General features: G+C 43.0%; 1 protein-coding gene across 1 annotated transcript in view; it reads left to right on the top strand.

Moving 5' to 3' along the window:
• Window positions 1-24,283, top strand: part of Pappa (pappalysin 1) — a 234,970-nt gene that overhangs the window by 140,963 nt on the left and 69,724 nt on the right. The window lies entirely within an intron of this gene.

Below are 24,283 nucleotides of genomic sequence, written 5' to 3'. Positions count from 1 at the left end.
GGGGACTGGAAGCCTAGATGAGCGGTGGGGAGTTTGGGGGCTGCAGAACTTATGTGGTCCTAGGGATGGCTGTGTTTCCCTAGAGCCTCCTTTACAATTTTCCTGCCTTCTTTGGAGAATCCCATTTCTCAGAGACACAAGTCAGGACTTCTTCCTGGCCAGCACAGTGGTCATTTCTGAAGCTAATCTGTCTCCTGACCTTGCAGATGAGCCATGCTTCTCGGTCATCCCTCTCTAATATGGCTTTTTTATTTCGAGCTCACTGTAGTCCAACTGAAATTTAGATGAATGAGAAATTGGGCCTTGGGTTGGGGTCCGCTGAGAATTATTGACTGTGGTGCCCTTATTTATTTTCACCTTTATTTCATCATCTCTCCTACTTATGCTCCTATTATTGAATTTTTTACTTGCTCACTTGTATGTGTGAGTAGATGCCCTCAGGAGAGTGGAAAGATGTGGGTACTCAGGATCCCCTGGTGCCTTCCATGTGCAGTGCTAGCCTAACAAGGAAAGGGTCAGCGATCTCCTTCTCCTTTTCTGGCTCAGCACTTGGTCTCACCCGCATGGTCCTCCCTTCACAGAGAACTTCAAGTGACTTATCTGCATCCCCTCTTACCTCCCACAGTGAACTGCCACAACTCTGAGAATAGACTGGGCTTCATTCATCTTTTCCCAAACTCAAAGGCCAGCATATAGACAACGCTAGGTGCCAGCATTGTCTGAGTTTTGCTTTGATTGTAAATGCTCACTTGCATGCTTGGCACGTGCGCACACACACACACACACAAACACACACACACACCCCTACTTATAAGTGAGGCCAAAAGAAGATGTCCACTCATTGTTTCTCCATCACATCAAAGACGCAGGAATTCCAAATTCAGCTAGCATCCCATTCTTAGAGGTGTCTGAAAAAAATCACTCAAATGGGGGAATTATTAGTACCCTAAGAACCTTTCAGGCACAGGAGAAATGGGGTAACTGTGCTTAAAAACCATCCAAAGATTATTGCTCATCATGTGAGCTAAAGGAAAAAATTCCCCATCTCGTTTGGGAAAAAAAGGACTTTCATGGGACAATTAATCCAATCTTGTAGGGAGAAGACTATCAGGAATTATGGCTGATTAGTTCTAACTAAACAAGAATCCAATTAAAAAATCATTATAAATACTAACTCCTCGATCTATAAAGAGGAGAGGAGGAAACAAAATCATCCTATTGAATTATTCATTGTTACCAATTTTATTTTATTGAAATCGACTAGGTTCCATTACTCTGAGCTTGGATATAGTCTTTGTTACAAGGACACTTCAGCTGTAACGAAATTTGCCATAATGAGGTCGCCTCGCTGGAGTATACAGGGTCAGGGTGTGCAGCCTAGATGGAGCATCACGAAAATGAAAACGAAGGTTTGGAGGGTACAGAACAACAGTGCCCAGCTTCCTTACTTAAAAACATATGTCCCTATCCCACATGTACACATCTGCCCATGCACACAGGTACAGTCATGTGCACATAAATAGATATGCACTCAGATAGGCAGCATAGTGTCTGTTTCCTTCAGGGCACGGCTATGCCACTCATTACCTTGGTCAGTGAGTAGAGGAGCCTAGTAGTTCATTTTCTCTCTGTCGGGGACTCTAGTGAAGACGTTGATGGCGTGAGGTGGAGCTGGGAGGCTCTTGAGAGTTGGATTGAAGAATAAGATAGAAGGGTGTTTCTTGGATCCCTCTCCTTCCTTAGGCATGATCTTCTTTTCTCTTCGCTTTCTTCCCATCCTTCTCCTTTTCATTTTCCCTCCTTCCTCATCACCCATTCTTCCAACCTCTCCTCATGCTTTTCCCTTATACCCCACCCACATATGTAAGTATGAATCGGCCCATAGCATCGCAGTCCAGACACTGACCAAATAAAATACAATAAAACAGAGGTAAAGGAGTCAGTAGTAGCTAAATTTCTCCACCCACCATGCTAAACGTACACACATAGCCAACTACCTCGCCCTTTTCATGGTAAAAAAAATCTGTTGTCTGCCTTGGAACCCTGGAAGACATGCAGTGGTCTTCCAAATCTGGACGTAACCTATATGCGGATATTCTAATCATAACGCAATGTTTTAGAAGATGACAGTGGAAGCCTAGAACGATGAGGCCATACCCAAAGTGGGGAGTTGCTGGATTCCAGGAAAACAGGTAAAGCTCTAGATGACCTGTGTCAGGGGCTCAAATCCTCTCGGAGCAGAATCATAGTCTCTTGTAATGGAGGTTGTTCCCACTCCCTGCCAAACACACTCCCTCATCTGCAGTCTGCGATCTTCACCAGGACAAGCTTGACCCTAGGGATTATGAAAAAAAATAGCTATTCCCTCTTCCCCTTTACAATCCACGTTATTTTACTCTCTGCAAGCCTTTCTGTGGTGTTATAAAAGCTCAGGTATTTTCTGGGTCTCTGTACCTATTCCCATGAAAGTTTATGACCCCATCTCTAACCTCTGTACTGTATAAAAGACATAGGTGTGAGAATTGTCTCCAGATCAGAGTTGCATCAGAGCAATTCAGCACATGCTTGTGACTAGTGCGAATGAGGAACACTTTGTGATTAGAATACCAATCTAAACTTGAGCTTTGCTTTTGCATAACCCTGCCACTTCTAATGATTTCCAGTCTCTCTCCCCCATTCTCCTTAAGCAAGTTTCCCAAATTTGGCTATAGTAAACCTTCCCTTGAATGCTGAGTCTTGTATCCAAATGTTATCAGACATATCAAAGCTTCCCGGTCTTGCAAATGGGGCCCAATCTCCTATAATAAGAGACATTCCTTGGATATTTGGGGCATGCGCCTTCCTGACCCAGCTGGAATCAAGAAGTTCCTGTAAGTGAGCAAAACTTGAAATGAAGAAAGAGAATCAAGTTCTCTTTCTTCTGGGAACCTTAGAAATGGTTCGGTTTGGTTTGGTTTAAGTGCTTGCAAAGATCTTGTCTTATTCATACTTTGTTTCCATGTCTCACATTTCTCTAATGCTTTACACCAAGGGCTGCCAAAATGCAAAGTAGCTATGCCTTCCTTATGCTCTCATCCCCAGAGCTTCTACCTAAGGCTACTTCCTCCTGTCTAAACAGGCAGCCCTTCTTTGCCATGGCTTAAAGAAGAGATGGAGATGCTCCAACGGTCTAGAATTCACAGTGTCCTTGCAGGGATTACAGAAAGCCAAGGCTCTCTTGCTGCTTTCTGAGAGCTTAACTATTATTCCCCAAAAGTATGTTCACCTGAAAACAGTAGTCAAAGATCTCAGGGTGTAAAATCCAGAGGAAATTCTCCAAGAAAGGAAACACACTGTTGCTGTCTTACTATGCCAGCTGGGATCACAGCCAGCATGCTGTGTGGAAAAGTCCTGTGCCCACTTCTAGAACATTTAGGATAAATCATAGAAACAATGTTTACCAAGTTCCTCTAGCTCCATACCGAACAGGATGAGTGGTCTCCATTTACAGATGAACACACTAAGGCTTTGGGCTCAGGTCTGGAAAAGACCAAATTGGGACACAGGCTTTTGTGTTCGGGTAGGAACCCAGATGCAGACTAAGCAGCTCACACCTACTTCTGAGTTGGGTGTGGGAAAATGGTTGGAAGAATGAAGGCTTTCTGTGTCATCTAGTCTGTCCTGCGCGGTTCAGGAATAGCAAGAAAGTGGGATCTCTTGCATGTAATACATCAAATACCACTCAGTTGTTTCATATTGCTGTTAAGGTTTCCAACCTCTGCCGCCGTTCTTTTTTCAATAATTACCTTATTGGCATGGTGGTGGGTTTTAGAAAGATGTTTCCATTCATGGACAGCTTACTTGGGCTGTATTCACACTCTGAGCTCACGCCCTTTTCCTTCTTCCAGTCCCTTCCTGTATCTGTTAATTCGCCTCTACTTTTTTTGTAATGTGGTATTTAATTACACACACACACACACACACACACACACACACAAAATGTACGATCCATTTTTTTGAGAGAAAACAGTCAGTATTTACGCTCCCAACTCTAACTCAATTGTCTTACTGTGATTACTTTAGTTGTATTTTCCTTCATTATAATGAGATGAAACACCATTGTGTATATACCACGGTCAGCCTCCGTGCCTCTAGCCTGAGCATTGCCCTTTCAGAAAACCTTCTAAAATGTGTACAGTATAAGGGGGCATTAAAAAAAAAAAACATAGCGAACACTTCAAGTCCCTATCCCTGCATATGAAACAGAGGCCTCATGTTTAGAATGTGTGCCTGATTATTGCTGGATGAGGGAAGGGAAAAGAAGGCAAGCACAGTCTTTCACAAGTTATCACTTCTCACAAGCTATACACAGGAAATTCCAAAATATCAAGAAAAGATAATCATGAAATCTGTACACCCCTGATGGCCACAATCTTTGTCAGGACAGTGGGGAGTCCACTAGTGTCCAAAGTGAAGGGCTAGATATCTCCTGGGCTCTTTGAGCACAAGACGGAAATCATTCTGCATTTTGCCTGGGCATGTTGGCATTCTGATCTCCACTGGGAAAGAGAGGATTGGAAATTCAATATCACCCTTGACTACATAGAGAATGTGAGACTAGTCTGTGTCACAAACACACACACACACACACACACACACACACACACACTACACACACACGTGCATGCATATGGCTGCAGGCATGTGCATGTGTAAAAGGAAAAAATGAAATAAAAACCATCTTCATATATGCACTTTGATGCTGTGGAGGAAATGCTTAGACAGGGAGCCCCAGAGAAAGACTGGGAGACACATCTGTGGAAATGATTGTTGAGCTGAAACTTTTTTATTTTTATTTTATTGATTTTTATTGTGCTCTAAATTTTTCTCTGCTCCCTGCCCTGCCTCTCCCCTTTCCTTAAACTCTCTCCTAAGGTCCCCATGCTCCCAATTTACTCAGGAGATCATGTCTTAAGAAGGGTAAACTGAGGGACAGAACAAAACGGGCATGTTTCCCATGTCTATGGGAAAAAGAGAGCTAGAGACGAAGACGGTGACAGAGACAAAACAAATGGTACACAAAAAGTAAAAAAAAAAAAAAAAAGACTGATAAGAAAGCAAAACCTCAGCAAAAATGAGTCAGGAGGGGTTCTCAGAGACACCACAGATGCTTGGAGTTTATTCTTTACCCCCAGAGCAGTGGGGAGCTTCTGAGGTTTTAAGCATGAGGTGAACTTGGGAGATGCTAGGATGGAAAGAACAGCAATAATGCCTTCTAAAGCCATCCTGTATGCCAGACCCCATGAAGTGCTTCCTTTCCTGTGTACAACATGGCCACTTCCTGAACATAACAGGCTTCTCTCAAAGTGAAGAAGCTGGCTCAGAGACATGAAATCCCCGCCTACACCTCTCTTCCCTGTTTTCTTCTACCTTGCTGCAGGTGTCAACATGAAAACATCTCCTCTCGAAAATATTGTACTGGGAAGCATTTCCCCAGAGCTGCTTAGACAATAATATTTGTGAAGAACAAGGAGAAATCTTGGCCTCCGGGCCTCATGCTGAGGAGACAGTTCCAAAGGCTGTCTGTCCCTTCCCTCCTTGTCCCTGCCTTCAACCATAGCGTTAAGCTCTTCTCATTAGTAAAATGGGGCAGCCTTTGCCAATGGTGGGGAAGGAGAGGGAAAGGGAACATGCTGAAATGCTGGAGCAGATAGATTCCAAGTAGTTTCCCCAAAGGCCCAAGGGATCTGCTTTCTCCTGGTGGTTTCTGAATAATTGTTCACGAGCACATGTGCAAGTCATCTGAGGTGACAGAATAGAAAGTACCGTGCTTTTGTTACAGCCTGTCCACTCATGTGGGGCACCAAACTCCCTCCAAAACAAGCACAAGATGGAGTCCCCAAGTTGTCATCCCTTAAGCCCATCGGAGCTTGGGCTGCGAGAGATGTTAAATACACTAAAGCTCTCAGAGACGCTCCTGGTTTCCTTCCCAGCCCTCTTTCTCCACCCTTCGCTCATCGCCCTTCTACAGAAGATGAAACCCTGGCATTGTGTTTGTACTTGGAATTTCATCTGAAAATATTTTAGTGATGCAAGTTTGAAACAAATGCAACTAATTGACATCTGCAAAGAGAGTATGTCTAGGGTCCTTCGCTTCCTGGTCACGTGACGTCAGTCAAGTCAGACCTCTGGTCCCCACGTAATTTCTGTTTTTCAAGGGTTGGAGTGAGATTATGTGGCATGTGATTTCCCTTCTGATAATAGACTCTCTCAGAAATGCAGTTGTCTCCTGTTAATTTTTTGCAACTGAGGGACATACATGATTTAAAATAACACACAGCGTTACTTTAGAATTACTTTTATTAATATATGTGTATGGATGCCTTGCCTGATCTGTGTCTGTGCATTGTGTGTCTCAGATACCTGAAGCTAGAAGCATAGACAGTTATGAGCTGTCATGTAGATGCTGGGAATTGAATCCATCTCCTCTGGAAGAGCAGCCAGTGCTCTTAACTTCTGAGCCATCTCTTCAGTCCTAGAATACAGATTTTTAAAACTTGGTTTTCCAGCACAGACATTGGAGTGGCTAGAGACTTAGAGAGTTCCCAAGTCTTACCTTACTTCAGATTTAACTTTCACTAAATAAATTCCTGCACCTCCCCATCCTCCCATTGCTTATGGGGTGATTCTGGTATCCAACCTCTCCAAAGTACCATTTTTAGCAATTGGATGACGTGGAGATTAATAATATGGCCACCACTTTCAAGGGAGAAGGATAATGCTATGGGACCCTCTACTGAGGCAAAGCATATGGTGAGAAAGTGCTCTGACATATGAGTAACCTTGGGAAGATGTACTTTGAGGAGGAAGGGTGAGTTGGCTTGGAAGGTAAGCATGGAATTAATTTTCTTTGCGGTGGGCATTGGGAGTAAATCAAAAGGTCGTATTATGGCTTCATTGTCACATAAAGAAAGCCTAAGCTTCACAGCCAGAAAAAAAATATGAGTATGCACCTGTCAACTTTGTGACATCTGACAAATTACCTCTCTTTTACAAGCTTCAGTTTCCCTCGCATGCAAACAGGGCAGACCATCCTCTGTGTTATGGTCTTGATGGTGCAATGAGCTAACATACCAAGTACACAGTACATGTTTGCCTCTTACGGGGCATTGGATTAATTTCACATCTCACTCCCTATAAAACATTTGGTACCAGAGTAACTAAGTTTGACAGGGGAACAAAATATTGACAGGTAGAGAAGTCACAGAGAGTGAGTCAACCCTTCCAGGCAGGCACCAAACATGGATTAACTCTCAAGAACTATGCCATGTGTAGCCCCGAGGGCATGCTTCAAGAGTGAGCCTCTATCACACAGATGCCAGAGGATTTGACTTGAAGCCCAAGAACAAGCAGGACTCTGTGGCTTGAGGCTCAGTCCTCGGAGTGCTCTGAGGATATCAGACCCGTCTCTTGCCATCCTTCTCCACGGCTCATCTAGGAAGATTCCTAGGCCTTTGTTTATATTCTCCATCCAAATCTGACCCACCCTGATCCTGGTGCCTTTATTCTCCACTTCAGCTTCAGGACCAGATCCTCCTTCCATGCCTGCCTTTCCCTTAGACTTCCTCAGAGATCTTTTACTGTGATTTTTTTTAAGCATTTAATATTCTCTATCCATCCCACCCTTCCTCTCTCTTTCTCCCCCACCCCATACTACTGCTTTGTTTTAAGTGGTGTCACCAGCCTTAGCCAACACGACCTTTGCTGTATAATTTAGGTTCCATGTTCTGTACCCGAGTAGCATGTGAAAACTCAGCTGTAACGCGCTTAGGAAGCGTCAGTCAGGCTTTGCTGAGCCTGCTCCTTTGCTGGTATTGAATTCTGCCCCCAAACCACATGCTCATTTCTCTAGTCTGAAATTAAACTTTCGCAAGGGAGGCATAAAGGAGGGGCTTGTGAAGGGAGCTGGGGTTTGGCTTGTCCCAGGATTCTTTTTTTGTTTGTGTGCATGCTCCTTCATTTATGTTTGCTTTTCAAGGCCCCCAAGCTCCACTCTCTAGTTCCCTCCAGGATCTGCTTTTGAAAAGTCAGTTTTGAAGTGTAATCTGTAGAATCAGACCAGAAGAGGCTTTCTATCTCCACTTTCACTACGTAACATTCTTAAAACTTTAATTTCGTCAACTAGTCCTAGGCATAAACAAGTCCTAGACACATTTGAACATATGCAATTTCCAAAGAGAAATGGCTCCAAGGGTCCCATGGAAGGTACTGCTACTGAGAAGCATACATCTTTGCTGTAGCTTCCTGTGTCCCACTGTGCCCTTCCTCAAGCTAGGCCTATATGTACAGTTAGTGGAAGGGGACATTTGATTAGAGTGAGTGATTTTTTTCCCCTTCCTGAGAAAGAGTATGCCCATCCTTAGAGAAACATGGGCTTGGACAAGGTGTTTTCTGCTGGTAGGTACTGTTTTAGGGACTACGGAGGCTACCTGGGCGATACCCAAACCTGCATTCGCCACCTGAAAGCAGAAGATGCAGAAACAGAACAGCAGTTGGATGCAAACCAAGGAAGAATATCGCTTGACACATATCAAGAGGCTAAAGTCACAATTGTGTCTGAGAGCAAACAAAACTGCGTCGTTAGTGAGAGCTGTGGATCAGCTTTCCCCTGGAACATCCTACTTCGATAGAAACGTCCTACGCTGCCCTGTCTCACCCAGCAATCCTCAGCCACCTGTGACACCAAGTCATAAAATGTGACTCATGTAATCATGAAGGCACAGTTTTTGTGCCTTTTAAATTTAAGTGACTTCTTAGAGACTATGAGCTGCTACAAGGCACTTGGCATGCCCCCTAAGTTCATTCATTAAATTGAATTATCAGAACTCCATAGTGGAATAGTATACCCATTTCCCAGATAGGGAAGCGAAGCCTCTCAAAGAGCTGCACACTATGTGGCAGGAGAACCACTCACCCTTTCTAGCTCTCAACCCCCTTGCGTTCTACACCATGCCACCTTTCCCGAGGTGCTGTCTGAACCCTTCTCTCTTCCTCAGAGTGAGGTACGATGGACTGACTTCCTTTTGTCTGCACCTGCTCTCATGAGAGAATTTTGTCCTTAGAATCCGTTCTCCTATGTTCACAAGACCTGGCTGCTCACCGTCACACTTGTTTCTAAAGCTCTCTCTATCCTTTCTCACAGCCTGGGGAAACTGAGAAGCTGTGTAGCAGGAGGCCTGGTGCAGTTGCTATGAACTTCTCTATGTCCCTTAAAGGGCAGGGTTTAGGCCGAATGGCTGACCTGGATGAGAGTTTTCTTTCCTCCTGTAGAGAGAGGCATCACTCTTTCCGGCACATTTTAAAGACTATTAGCCATAATTCAGCATTTAGGGTTCTTGCAGTTAGCACTGAACTTTTATACCAAATAAACAAATGTTGAGCTAAGGATTTGGGCTCTACCGTCTGCCTTTAGTTATTTCCAATGCCTAGCGTAGGCTCTCCATACTTGGAGAACTCTTCATCCTTTGGTGAAAATGTTTCTGTATTTATTGAATGACACCAGTATAAACTACATATGCTTAGAGCGTCTTCTTTGTGACTGGACTGAATCGACAAGTTGTGTCTGGAAGTGGTAAATTGAATGTTTGGGTCATAATTTCCTGTGAATGCACAGGTGGCCAGAGCAGGCTTAGCCTTCTTAATCACCTGATGTATCTATCACTTGGTGAATGATGATGATGATGATGATGCATATCTGAAGATAAGAGAGAAGGAGAGCTTTAGGATCCTTTATGCCTGCAGAAGGACCCTACCTTACACCCTGCAGACTTTCCCTTGCTGTTGTTTGCTGCATGTCCTGCCATCCAATATGTTGTCATAAGTTTATAATAAAGGTTAAAGAATAAACATTCCCTTTATGAATGACTTTACACAGACAGTAGGAAATGGCCTTTGGAGGCTTAGATTTGGGGGAAAGGCTCTGCTTCTTTGCCTCCTGATACTGTGGAGAGATCAATATCAAGAAAGTCCTCATGATTGGCTTCCTAAAGAGATCGATGAGATCTATGGAAGTGTGGTTCGCTTTCAGAGTGGTCTCCCAGTAAGAGGCTATGCCTTGGTGGGTGTGAAGGAGTAAGAAACAGCAGAATATGGAGAGAGGAAGAGGAAGGAAGAAAGAAGGAAATGTAGAGGGAAAGGGGATTATGGGTTATGAAGGCACATGGAAGAAGGAATGATGTCATCACAGTAGTAAACAGCAGGTACTGATGGCAACAGAATTGTGATAGCAATAACAAATGAGCATAGCAGACTATGAAGGGCTTTCAGGGTAACAGTTCTAGCTGGATCTTTAGACTGTGTGCTCACATTCACACCTGCTGCATGTCCTATGAAGCAGCTTGTATAATTTTCACTCGTTTACAGAAGAACTACATTAAGAAGCTTTCAGTTGGCCCAAAGGTGAACTGGGACTGTCTAGAGATGTTGCCCCAAAAAGCATAGGAAGAAGAAAGGGGTAGGAAGGAAAAACATTCTACTCTGCTTGATGTGCCTACACCTGTGTGTGCTCAGGAACTCTTTCAATTCCTAGGTCCTATCTCCAGAATAGAAAGTCATCTCATTTTGCAGTGGGGAAATACAGGCAGTGACTGGTTTGAAGTCATTCAATCAGTGATTGGCAAAAGAGTCAGGTGTAGGGGAAGTGAAGTAGTTCTTCTGTAGGATCCCAAACATAATGCCAATGTGCGCAGATGCAAGTTGACTTGGCCAATGGTGAAAGCATCATTCTGTCAGGTCCCCATCTCTCAGAGACTCTTCCAATCAACTGGTAGACAAGAAAGTCAGGGCACCCAAGAAATCCCAAAAGCTTCATATTTTGCTGATCACAGCTACTATCTCTGTTTCTGAAATCTCTCATGCCAGTCCAGACAGTCACGATACCTATTTTTCTCCTAAATACTCAGGTACTTCTTCAAACCACAAGGTCATAGGGACTCAGTCAACAATTTCAGTAGCTCCAATCTCTGCCCCTTGCACATGTCACTAAAGTAATCCTTGGAATCTTTTCCCAGAAGAAATGAAGTTTTAGACATCTCAGGAAGTACCTGCCTCCTTTAAAAAAGCAAAGAGAAAAAAAGCCAAGCATGTAGCATCTCTAGTAGGACATCAGAAAGCCTACATGCTAAAGTAGGAAGGAGGATCCCAGGAGCAAATATACACAACCTTTCTCTATGGGCATATATGGCCAGAGTTCTTTACAAGCACTGTAACTTTTGCTTCATCCCAAATACAATTTGTATAACACAGATCTTTGTTAGCAGGGCTGCAGAAGGCAGAGAGGGACAAAAACAAAAACAACTTGGTGACTCCCAGTTTTATGAACTTGAGAAATTCGTGTTCTTTTAGGACACATGTTTTGAAGTGAAAAATCACTCTTCTGACCTTTCTGAATTGACTGTTGTGGTCAAGACTGCCATTAACCACTGCTTAGCTATTCCCAATCAAGGGTTTAGGTGACCAGGAATGGAGCTTGGATGTGGTCATCACTTTCTTGATTAACCCATGAGCATTCAGGGCTTTTCAAGGAAAAGTAGAGAAGAGATTGAAGGGGTCTGACAACCTTGCCCCTCAGTCTTTGAGCTGGGTGGTAAGGATTTTCTCATTGTAGGGCTTTGATTTAGAGTTGGCTATGACTCCCAGTTCTGCGCTAAGGCCAATGAGATCATTCTTTTTTAATTAAAGTTAACTGGATTTGTAATTTTAGCTCTTATATTTAAATCTTAAATAGGCAGTCCAGGATGAGAACAGAAGATACTGCTTAATCTTGTTGAAGCACCATGGCTTTCTCTGCTGTGGTCTGCTCATAGAATCTTCTCAATGCCTTCTTTCTCTAGAACTACCAGTGTCTTACAGTTCTGAAGGAAAATCCACAACTCTTGATTCTTTTCTGTATCAGGTGATGACTCAGGAAACCAGCTACTGGGGATATTCTCCTCTCTAGTGTTCAGTGTTTATTCTGGATGGAAGTAAACAGAGACCTTTTCATTTGATTCAGAGTCTATATGAATTTTTAAAATATTTCTGGCTTTGAAAGTTTCGTGTTTATACAATATATACTGGTCATGTGTCATGATCAAGAGATATTGAAAATTGCTTTCTGTATAACTCTAAAAGAAGAAATATCAGAAAAAAATAGCATTTTCTTTTTTCAAAAATGCTTTGTTGGGAGCTGTATGCAGAATAGAGCACAGCCTCTTGACCTTCAACCTTCGTGCTTATGCAACTGACAACATCTGGGAAACTGGTTTTGTCGTGTTTGTCGTGGCTCAGCTGTGGCTCCGTTTTCCACTCCTTAAGCTGCTTTTTTTTCCTTTATCTCCAGAGTCTACTTGACACAAAAATTTCGCACGTCTGATCTGGCTTTAGCGCCTCGTTGTCCATGCCCATCCTTTATATAAATCTTGAAGCCAAAACCAACCCATTTTTTAATGTATATCTATATTTAATTCTTCAGCCTCTTCTTTCCCATGTTGGAACCATTTTTGAAAATGGGAAAACACATAAGTCTCTATTGGTATTTTCCTCCGGGTTTCATTTTTCTCACATATACCTTAGGAATAAAGAACTTAGAGCATAATAAGAGCTAAATAAATGTTAGTTGAGTAAATGAATGAATGAGAGAATAAAAATAATATAAGAGAAAGGTTTTCTTTTCAACAGAAGGGTCAGCTGACTCTTCCAAAAGAAAATTTGGATTTATGAAGACCCATAACCATTCCCCCTCTCTATTGGAAATACAAGATAGTCCTTCACCTTTCTGCCTTAGCCTGACAGCATCTTAGTCTTGAAAGTGCTACATGAGCCTGGAGCCACCTATCAACCATCATCATCAACCATAGGCTGGAAATCTCACGGTCTGTTGTAGGAGATTACACAAACTGAAGGGCAGCCTCCAGATGTTAGCAGTTTCTGCTCATTTTTTCTTCCTTTTCAACAACAACAACAACAATAATAATAATTAAAACAAACACAACCCTTGTCCCCCCACCCGCATCCCTGAAATTACAAACAGGTGGGGCCAAATGCTCTAGTGTAGCTCAGACACTGACCCTTGGCAAGGCTGCCTTGCACTGAGTCACCCAGCCATACCAGCTGCTCTATGAACTGGGACAGAGGCTTCAGGAAGAGATCTGGTCATGGCATGAGAAGCCCCAGAGTCAGGCTTTCTCTCTTTCTACCTCCCACCCTGAAGCCTTGGCCTCCAACTTAAATGGATGTATTTTGGAGAACTAGGTGGCTTAAGAGATTAGTAATGAGATCCCAAGTCTTTCAGTACTGGGTCAGGAGTTCAGAGGCAAGCCTGGGTGACTGGTGAATGGCATAATTAGAGAGCCAGGGCAGCCTGGGAGGGCCTCTGTGAAATAAGCCCGGACGGGCTTTTCATGGCCGCAGTTGTCAGCTGCACAAAAGCCTACCACCACATCCGACACTAATCACTCTGCCTTGTTAGAGGATTTACTAGCTGGAGAATCCTGAGCCACCATCCAGCCTTCTAAATGCCGGTGTCCAGAATGGGCTTAGGCTAGTGCCTGACTCTTGTTTGCATGTGGGGAGAGCACCAACCCTACACTAAGGACACACGAGAACTAACATTTCCTATACCTTAAATTGTGAACTGGAATTTATTGATTATTATTGTCATTGTTATCGTGATTATTTACTCTGACTGTCTGACAAAAATAGAACATGAATTACCCTACTTACAGGAAGGAAGGGTTGAAGAAAATTGGGGTGATATCTGATATCACACCTCTATTGTAGCTGGCCTTGCTATGAGCATCATTTACATTGTGTGAGCCTTCGTTTTCTCACCAGTAGAATGGATCAGAGGTAGGAAACACAGACAGAAATCATACCCAGGCTTCAGCCCCTTGACAGGTAAGGCCCTGGCATGCTGTTTATCTTTTCTGAACCCCAAAGGAGTATATCCCCAAGACCATGAGGACTGTGCTTGGGACATAAAAGTTGGCCAGTAAATGATATGAAAGAAACTAGTGTGCTCAACTTTATGGATACTGTGTTGGCTATTTTCTTAAACAGTTGAGATATCCATTTCTGTCCATTAGGAATTCGAAGCCACTTTCTAAGAAATAAGCAAATGAGTATGCAGTCCTTTTCCAGTAATCAGGTCTGTAACAATGATTCAGAGATTTATCTCCTCTGTGAGATTTAGTTAACCCATCTGTAAGCCATCTTAGTAGGGGACAGAGAACCATGTATGAAGTAATTTCTATGGAAAAGCCCACCTTTTCTCCTGGTCATAACAGACCAAAGGCTTGCACATCAAATTAGAAGCAAGAATGGCCTGTATTGGATCTCTAAGGAATACGAAAGGCATAATATGTTAGGGACAGCTCCCTGTGTGTGGGGTGGTCACATACATAATGAGGTACTATTCAAGCCTGAGCAGAAACCCAAGGCTGGAAGGCTTTAAATGCCAAATTCTTATTGGTAAGCGTCTCTCCTAGGCAGAGGTCTGCTGTTATTTCCAGAACTCTAGGAGGGTGAAGGAAGCAACTCTCTGTCTTGTACACAGGAAATGCTTCTTTGCTTGATTTTCTGTTGACACCATATAATAAATCCTCAGACTGGAAGAAAGGCAGCCCACCCTTCCCCTTCTCTCTATCTCTTTAAGGCAGGCATCAAAGAGGAAAGTGCTCAGCAGGCCTGGGGAAAGTGATAATTGTTTCTAATGGTCGGTGAAAGAAAGCCAGCTCCCCATCCCTCCTCCTTCTCCATTGTTATTAAGTGCGGCGAATGGAGGCTGGGGAAAGAAATTGGAGCTGTGTGTATGTGTATGTGTGTTGCATTGTACATCTCTTAACCCTTTATTGCCTTTCAAGTTTCCATGCTTAGTGGGTCAGTGTGAGAATCAGGGGTAGAGAATACCAGTAAAAATGGGCTTAGAAACGGTGAAAACTACCCAGATGGGAGAGGTCTATGCTGTTCTGCAGGCAGTGGGAGCCCTGAATCAGGATGGAATGTTTGAACTACATTTGTTCAATGTGTGGGTCAACTGATCTCACCTATGTGAAGTATTATTGCCCCAAGTTTACCTTTTCATCCTGCTTATACTTTCTCAGGGCCTACTATGGACTTAGTCTGTTCTCAATCCTGATAATGTGGTGAAGACTTCAGTCTGGCCCATAGTGAGTTAATGCTCAAGTTCAAGGTCTAATTGGCTTCTTCTCTTGGGTCAGTTCTGATCAATTTGGAGTATCTCTCCATGGCATTTTGTTAAAATAACCTAGAGAGCCAGTTGTGGTGGCACACACCTTTATTCCCAGTACGTGCGGGCAGAGGCAGGTGGATCTCTGTGAGTTTGAGACCAGCCTGGTCTACAGAGCGAGTTCCAGGACAGCCAGGACTGTTACCCTGAGAAACCCTATCTTGAAATGCCACAAAGAAGAAGAAGAGGAGGAGGAGCAGGATTTGCAGAAAGAGGAGAGGAGGAAAGGAAGGAAGAAGAAACAACAGCCAGAGAACAGTGGAGGAGGTGCCGAGCTCAGTTAGTGATGCCCACCCTGGGGAATGGACTGAGAATGGTGGCAATGAGAACATAGCTTCTGCTCAACTGGTCCAGCAGGCTCAAGGCCATTGACAACAGTCATCAGCCTGCTGCTTATCTGGGAGATAAGGGTAACTCTAATTGATTTCTTATGGGGTAGTTTTGATAAATAAATGTTTTAATAAAATAAAACACTCAAATAGGTTTTTGGTAAATTATACTTATTGGGGGAAAGTATCGCCACTACATATTTCATCATATCAAAGTAACATGAGTTAGATTGCGACTTTCACAGCTCTGGAATTATCCAGGCATCCTGGTGCCTTCCTGGCACTACGTGGACTTTATCTGCAACAGCATTTCTGTATATTGGTCTAGGTCTTGGTGACCTGGACCCCTAGATTGAATGCATTACCCATAGGTCATATATGGCCTTGGGAAAAACATGTCAATTCAATATTGGCAATATTCAATGAGCCTTACCTAATTACCCAGGTTAGATTCTGGTGAAAAAAGTGGCCAGTCATTATTCTTCAAGTGTAGACAGGGAGAATCAGAGAGGCAGGAGAAAAACCACAGTGTGGGAAAGGCTAGCCAGGCGGAGGGAAGGAAACAGACACTGAGTCAGACTAGTTTGGTGCAGTAAATTGACCAGTATTATCCCAAACATCAAAGCCCGTATCTCTGAAATGGGAAACCAAATGCTTATTCTCCATGTTATGACAAGGGGACATGAGATTATTTGATGAACACCAGCCTATAAGCACATACTATATTTAAAAGTCGGTGCCCATTCCATCTGGCAACAGAGCCCGGAGAAGGGAGTAAAGTTATGTTTAGGGAGGCAGGTACGTTTTATTTGAGCTGTGTCCAGTTTCCCCGCCCCCTTCAGCTGTGGCGGGTGGTGGGCTCTCTCCTAGCCCCCTGTCTTTTCCGCTCAGGACCCTGAGATCTTGATGGTTTGTATCTTGGGGCATGTATCTTGGTTACGGGACTGCACGCCTGAAGATGAACCATAGCTTTAAGGAAACTGCATTTCACATAAACTGTAGTGAGCGACGTTGGTGGACAACTGCCTGGCTACGCTGTCGTGTACACTCTTGCAGGCACACAGCAGTGTTGCTGTTAGCGGATACCCTACATTACTTTCTCCCTTCTTCCTCTCTTCTGTTTCTCTATGAAGCCCAGCACACATTCCTCCAGGTAGAAAGCAGAAATTGGAGAGGATAGGCTAAAGATTTGAAAGTCAATTCTTACCTCCCCTGATTGACAAGAGAGCATGGAGAACTGTGACGTCAGAATTCTATGGAGACATCATAGCAGGTTCCCGTGCAAAAAATTACCAGAACCTCTGTCCTTCTTTTCTCCCTCCATTTCCCCTTCTTTGTGTACATTGTGAGTGGGTCGAGGATAAACTGGATTTAGAAAGCCTTTGAAAGCAAAACATCACTAACTCCTCTAATTGAAAACAGCTTTCTGCAAATGTGGAGAATTGGAAGGGGGTGCTAGATGTAGTCTTTGGCATAGGTGGAGTGGATGAGAGTTAGCTGCAGGCAGGTCTGAGAGTCGCATCTCCAGCTACCTCCAGGATGACTGGTGGACTATCACAGAGGCTACAGAGATCACTGTGCATTTTCAAGCTAGGCTCCTCCCATCTCACTATTTTGTTCTCTATAGAATGAGATATTTGGCCTAAGGATTTCTAAGTACCTTCTCAGGTGAGACATCTGGGAATCTCAAGATCTAGGTAACAAATTTCCCCAGCTCAGTGATAAGTTGCAGTTGTAAGCACAGAAATGGAAAGAAAAGAAAAGGAAAATCAGAAAACACTTTGATAGGATGGCTGCACTAAAGCTCTCAACTTCCCTATTGCTGTCCTTACTAGACAAAGGAACTGGAGATTAGCTGTCTCTCTCTCAGTATCAGAGGCATGAGACCTGTAAGTCTCAGGGTTGACAGGATAGTCACTGAGTTCATGCTGAGGATGTGTTTGCCTGCTTTGGTCAGTCCTGTCTTCTAGGACATCCACTTGGAAGAGGTTGGGGATGTAAAGCTGCCAACTTGTCAAAACCAAATCCTTAGGAAATAAATTCACTTCACTCTGTCTTTCTTTAAGTGGGAAGGACGAGGGTCAGAAACTGAGCAGTTGAGTCAGTTCAAGGAGGCAGGCCTCTTCCGGTGTAACCCAGGCTCATGCCATAAGCTCATCATACTCAGAGCAGATCTACAAAGGCCTGCTTGGGTCTGTTGAGGCAGCTTTTATTTCCTGAGTGTCCAGAACAGATAGGAGCAGTTCTGAGCATGGGGTCTATGTGGCTTGGGACTTAAATTTCATCAGATATAGATATATCCATTCTCTCAATATATCCTCAGATAAGTGGTAGGTATAGATGGGTCCTTTTCAAAGGAGCATTTGTGGTTTAGAGTATAGGTTGAGTTTGATCTGGATTTGAATCATGGTTTTACCACAAACTGCTTAGGACCTTAGGGAAAATACAGGACTTCAGTTTTCTCATGTATGAAATGGGTACATATACAAGTTGCCACCTCTACCTCCTAAGATTCAGCACATACAGAGTCTTTTGTTTGTCTGTTGGTTTTTTTTCTCCTGTTAGATAACATGAGACTCACAAGGTAACTCAGACTAGCATTGAGTTTATAATCCCTGTGTCCCAGCCTTTTGAGTGATTCACCATTATGCTCAGATTTGTAGAGTATTTGAACACCTTTAAGGCTTAGAACAGGTGACTGTGTATGTCACTACTGCCGCTGTGGCCTGAGACACAGGCATTTATCATTTTCTTGGTTCTAGGGAATAAACTGGGATTTGTGTGGGTATAAAATAAAACACCATTCTCAACTTAGAAATCTTCAGACTCGAATGGGATGGGCTAGGCTCGGAGTAACTCTAATGTAATGGACGAGTGCTATAACTACAGTACACACAGGGAGCTGTGGACATAGAAGGGACAACAATTAATTCTGGCTGTGGGGTGAGCTCTTAGAAGAATGGTATTATTTGAGACTGGCTTTGAAGTATGTGTACACAGAACAGGCAAAGGAGAGGCAGGGTGTGAGTCTGGGTAGGCAGCGTGGCCATGAGTTTTGGGACAAAAACGAGTCTCTTGGTGACAAAGAAGTACCAAAGTGGACATGCAACTTCTGCTTGGTGGGTGAAGAGAAAGAACAGCTGGTCAGGAGACTGCTTCAAAGGTCTTTGTCATTTGCATATAGGAAAATCTCCATCAAGTGGCCCCAGGGTAGGCTGTAAGGAGAAGGTGATGTGATTAGTTTTTCTATTTGAAAAAGGAATGAATGTGGAGTGATTGAGGCAGTAGCAGTGGCGAAGCCCTTTTCTCCATCGGGGAAGCTGACGATGTGTCAAACCCAAGCAACAGTTGTGCTGTTTTTCCATTAAACTCCAGAGCATAAAGTCAGAGTGCACACCTCCTAGTTCTATACACAAGTGAGCATGTGAAAGAGAGCACTGCTCAGAGGTTCTGCACCCCAATTTCTTCCTGACAGATAGCGGGTAATGACTGCAGCCTTGTGCAGTATGTGAGAAATAAGTGAGAGCCTGGGTGGACAGGATCACTACGAGTGTCTGCAAGCTGCTAGGGCTCTCAGTACTCATTCAGTGTGACCACTACACCCTTCAGATGGGAAAAATGCCTGGCAGAGCACCGTTTGTTTCATACATGGCCCAGATAGAACTGGAGGAGGGCTCCTCTTGTCTCCATAAACACATGCGATGAAGAGTCTAAGGGTTATGTGAGTAGAGGCTCTCCAAGGCCAAGAGCAGAAGTGGTCACTTGTCCCTTGATTCCTTCGAGTGCTGTTGTAAAGGAGAGAGAGCACCTGGCCTGCGATGGACTTCCTACAGAAGAGGGTGCACGAGCCCCAGCACTCCTGCATGCTATGTTTTTATGCTATTTTAGGGAAAGAAGTGAAAGCCTTATCAAAGATGGTTCTTTACACCAAAGTCGCAAAGACCCAGAGCATCAGGGAGAAGCATGCACTAAAACTAGAGACAGGAGTTTGTATTTTCATGACCATTTTGCCCCCTACCATATACCTGTAACTATGCCCCTCTTGCCCTCTGAAAAGAGAATTCTCTTTGTGGGTACCTCTTCTAAGCCCAGTCTAATTAGAGCACTACAAATAAGGCTAGAGAAACAGATGATGGGAAACATGCTTGAAGCATCTTGGGTTGGATTCTCAGCACTGGAAAACAAAACAACCAATTACCACAACACACACTTGCACTTAGATGATAGATAGATAGATAGGTAGATAGATAGATAGATAGATAGATGGATAGATAGATAGAGATAGATGATAAACATGAAAACAACAACCATTTACTGTGTACACTTGAAGACAAAGCTGTCCTAAGAATAAAAGTGGAAGTGAGTGAGTTTTCAATCTTTGATACAAACAATGAGAAAACGCTGGGTAATTTCCTCCTCCAACCCTGAAAGGACCAAGGTGAAGGTGCTTGCCAGCTAAACCACCTTTGCTGTTTGCCTAGCACCAATATTTTAAAGTCTCAACTTAATTTTCTTTTTTGAGACAGGGTTTCTTTGTAGCTTTGGAGTCTGTCCTGGAACTAACTTTTGTAGACCAGGCTGGCCTCGAACTCACAGAGATCTGCCTGCCTCTTTTTCCCGAGTGCCACCACTGCTCAGCTCCACTTAAATTTTCTTGATTGCAATATTTATGAATTCATCAATATTGATGTTTCCTTTTTTTGCTCACACTTGCTTTGTTTTCTCAAGACTTTACTATAATAAAGAACCCACCAGATGATTATGCCTCTTGACAATCTAAAATGCACAGCACTGAATTGTTAACTACAGGTATGTTGATAAGCAACAGACCTTTCTATCTTATCTTCACTAACTGAACTACAAGTCCTTTGATGAACAACTCACCATTCCTTTTCTCCTAAAGCCTTGGCACCCACCATTGCATCTTTGAGTCTTTTCATCCAGTTTATGTGCCTCTTATTGAGCAGTTATGTGGTATTTGTCTGTCTACGGTAGAATTGTTTCATTTATTTGTAACTTTTAAATTATTTCATTCTTTGACAAATGCATGCAAGTACATATTTGATAGCTGATAATTTCACCTCCCATTTCCCCCTTTCCCCTTCCCTGTTCTCTCACTGAACAATAAGGTCCCTCTTACTATATGTGCTTTGCTTTGTTTTTCATTGAGCGTAATGAATGTTGCTTTCACAGTCATCAGTGGGAGGTTATTTACTGGACTATGGACAACTTATCAGTGTTATACTTCTAAAGAAAATGACACTCCATCAGCATCTGTTAATTTCCCATAGTCCCTTAGTGAGGGTTCCGGTACCACAAGCCTTTGCCCTCTACATGATAAAATTAGCAGGTCCAATATCTATCATACAGGAATTATGAAGGTAACCACAGCTACAGTGAGTCTGTAAATCCAATGACTTTGTCACATTCAGAAGTTAGCCTTACAGCATTGCTCCCCAGCTTCCCCCTCATGTTCTTTCCATTCACTCTTCAGCAGTGCTCCGGGAACCTTGGAAGGATGATTCAGGTTCCACTTCAGGGCAGATTCAGCATTCACTTGTTCTGGGCTTTTCGACCGTTTGCAAGTCTTTGCATTAACCATGACCCACTGCAGAAAAAAGCTTATCACAGAAAGAAGTGTGTCACTAATCTCGTGGCCTACACATGAACATTTTTAAGGCAGTTTGATACCATTTCCACTTATCAAAACAACAGCACTAGACTCTGTCCTATGACCCAGGGACATTAGGAGTTCTCTCCATCCTCTGGTTCTTGACAGGCACAGAAACAGGCATAAGTCCCCTCCTGTGGAGGAGGCATCTACTTCAATCATGAAGTGGCTGATTACCTTCATAATAATAAGGCCACTGTTGAAACAGGCCTTTTCCACAAAGTATTATGTCCTCGTGGTTCATTTTTATTGAAGGTGGCAGAGTTTTCTCCTTTTTAAAAGGTGAATAACATTCCTTTACATGCATGCACCACAATATTTTTTTTGAAAATTTTTTTAAAGATTTTCTTTTTTTTAATTTATTTATTATTATGTATACAATATTCTGTCTGTGTGCATGCTTGCAGACCAGAAGAGGGCACCAGACCTCATTACAGATGGTTGTGAGCCACCATGTGGTTGCTGGGAATTGAACTCAGGACCTTTGGAAGAGCAGGCAATGCTCTTAACCTCTGAGCCATCTCTCCAGCCCACCACAATATTTTTTTATCCATCCATTTATAGACTGTAGGTTGTTACAATTTTCCCGTTGGTTGAGTAAATATAGGAATGGGAACTACAGAGCAACTGAGCTCCAGAGAAGCCCGTGTTAATCTCTCTCTGAAGACCCAAAGCCTAGAGGCTGCAAGCTTTGCCAAGAGGCTGCAAGCTTTTTTCTAGAGTATCCTTGTTGTCTTCCAAAACACAGTGAAACACACAAAAGAAGAGAGTCGAAGCCACACTAATGTGTCGAGAAGGAAGTGCTGCTGTGCTTAGTTCCTTCACAACTATAGGGAGAGAGAGCCAGTTACAACCACAGTCATTCAAATTTGCCCTATAAAATTAGAATATTAAGAGGAATAAAAGAATGGCCCTTCACTAGATTTCAGAGACATGAACACAGGCTTGGTCAAGGGAGGTTGGGAAAGATTGGAAAGAACATGGAGCCAGTCACAGTGGAGAATTTAGAGGGATGAGGATGATGAGAGAAGACAGACCCTGGAGAGGAGGAGAGGACAGGGACCCTGGAGAGGAGGAGAGGACAGAGACCCTGGAGAGGAGGAGAGAGCAGAGACCCTGGAGAGGAGGAGAGGACAGGGATCCTGGAGAGGAGGAGAGGACAGGGACCCTGGAGAGGAGGAGAGGACAGGGACCCTGGAGAGGAGGAGAGGAGAGGACAGAGAGCCCGGAGTGGTGCTGGAGAGTCTTAGAGAGTAAGAAAATGTGTAATGTATATGTACCCAACAGAATATCCACACAAAATCTTTATTATCAGTATCTCTCTTTGGAGTTAGACTTGCTGGTTTGTTTGTTTGTTTGTTTGTTTTTTTGGATAAAAACATGTGGTTGAAAAGAGAACATTTCCATAAAATCAGCACTCAAACTTGTGTTTCCACAGGACTGAGTGTTGTTCAGCACAGGTGAGCCTGACATGCCTGCACCCTCAGTTTAGGCTGCTGAGTAGGTAAATTCATGCAATGCCAATAAAGGCAGGAAGCTCTTAAAGATTTGAGTCTCAATTTCTCTCCTCCACCCTAGCAACACAGATTATTTCAAGGTCGGCTGAGAGTCTTGGACAAAGTTCAGCTGGATTTGTTTGTGCCTTTCTGATTTGGATTGATTATCCCTGATTGGGGTTACAGCCAGCCTGAAAGAGACACACAACTAAATAGAAAAAATAAGAGAACAAAATAACAACACCATGTTCCGCTAATGACCTGTTTAGTCCTGATAAAGCTGACGAGATAGGAGGAAATCGTATTTAAGTAATAAGAAGGGTTTGTACACTTTGGTCGACTCTCTGACCATGGATGCTTTAGATGCAGAGATAAGACCCCCAGCTCAGAGCTTAGGGTTACGCTTCACCACACTCTGTGGGGAGACAGGCAGCTAAGAACGCAAGTGCATTCCAAAATGATACATGTCGAATCGCTGGCCAGGCTTTTAAATGCCATAGATAGTTTATGCAAAGTCTCACATTGTTCTAAAGTCATAACACAGTTTATCGGCTGCTCTGCCTAAGTCTAGTCCCAGTTGTTTTGAGAAAAAAATAAATTGAAAAATGTCTACTTGCGTGCTAAAGTAGAGATGTTTTATTCCCAGCATCTGTGCCTAATTCTGGACAATGCATAGGTGATTTTTGGCACCTTCATACTTTTTAAAAGCATCTTCTGATAATTCAGAAATCAGTATTGCGTTCACAAGGCTCACAAGGCTCTAGTTCTTAGAGCTGGAGGAGAAGTCTGGCTGTTGATGAGATTAATACTTTTTGATATTTCTAAAATAATGAGTCATTTTCTTAAATGAAGTATTATAAACTAGCAGAAGACTAAAGGTTCTCCCAGTTGATACTAAGTAGACATCCAGGCCAATACCAACAAGGTGTTGATCACAAGGAGACACCGTTGTGTCTATGACCAATCCAACATTCAAATGCCCAAGATCAGCTAAGATTCAAAGAGGCAGAACCGATTTCTATTCCTCCCTCTGGTTTTGAGCCAAAATGCCCTAGGAGTAGATCTACTTTGTCTAAAGCCAACTACTGATCTTTCTGGGTGATATTTGATGTTTCTTAATGTTATATAAGTGGTTTATCTTCCTCTGAGATTTCAAGAAAGAATTGATAGAGGTATTAACATGAAGGGAAAGTATGTGCAGGGTGTAAATGTCTTTCCGCATTTTCTTTAAAACCCCACAAGTGAATTTACTCCAAAAACTTTATTTGCCATTCCAATCATAACGGAAGATGTGTTTTATCTGAACATTGTTTAGTGTAACATTTTTGTAAACAAAACAAACCCGACATTTTCTTTTTAATTTTTTAATTTCTTTCTATTGTTCCTTGATATTTTATACATGTATATAATATATTTTCATTACTCTTGACTGTCTGGTTGCCATTGACTATCTTATCTCCTTCCTGACACTGTCAACCCTCCCTCTTCTCTCTAAGTCTCTTTCCCTCATTCTTTTGTGGTC

The sequence above is a fragment of the Myodes glareolus genome, chromosome 3 (assembly GCF_982192425.1).
Source record: "Myodes glareolus chromosome 3, mMyoGla1.1, whole genome shotgun sequence".
Lineage (NCBI taxonomy): Eukaryota > Metazoa > Chordata > Mammalia > Rodentia > Cricetidae > Myodes > Myodes glareolus.
The sequence above is the reverse complement of the archived record's forward strand: the minus strand, read 5'-3'. Positions and strand labels throughout refer to the sequence as shown.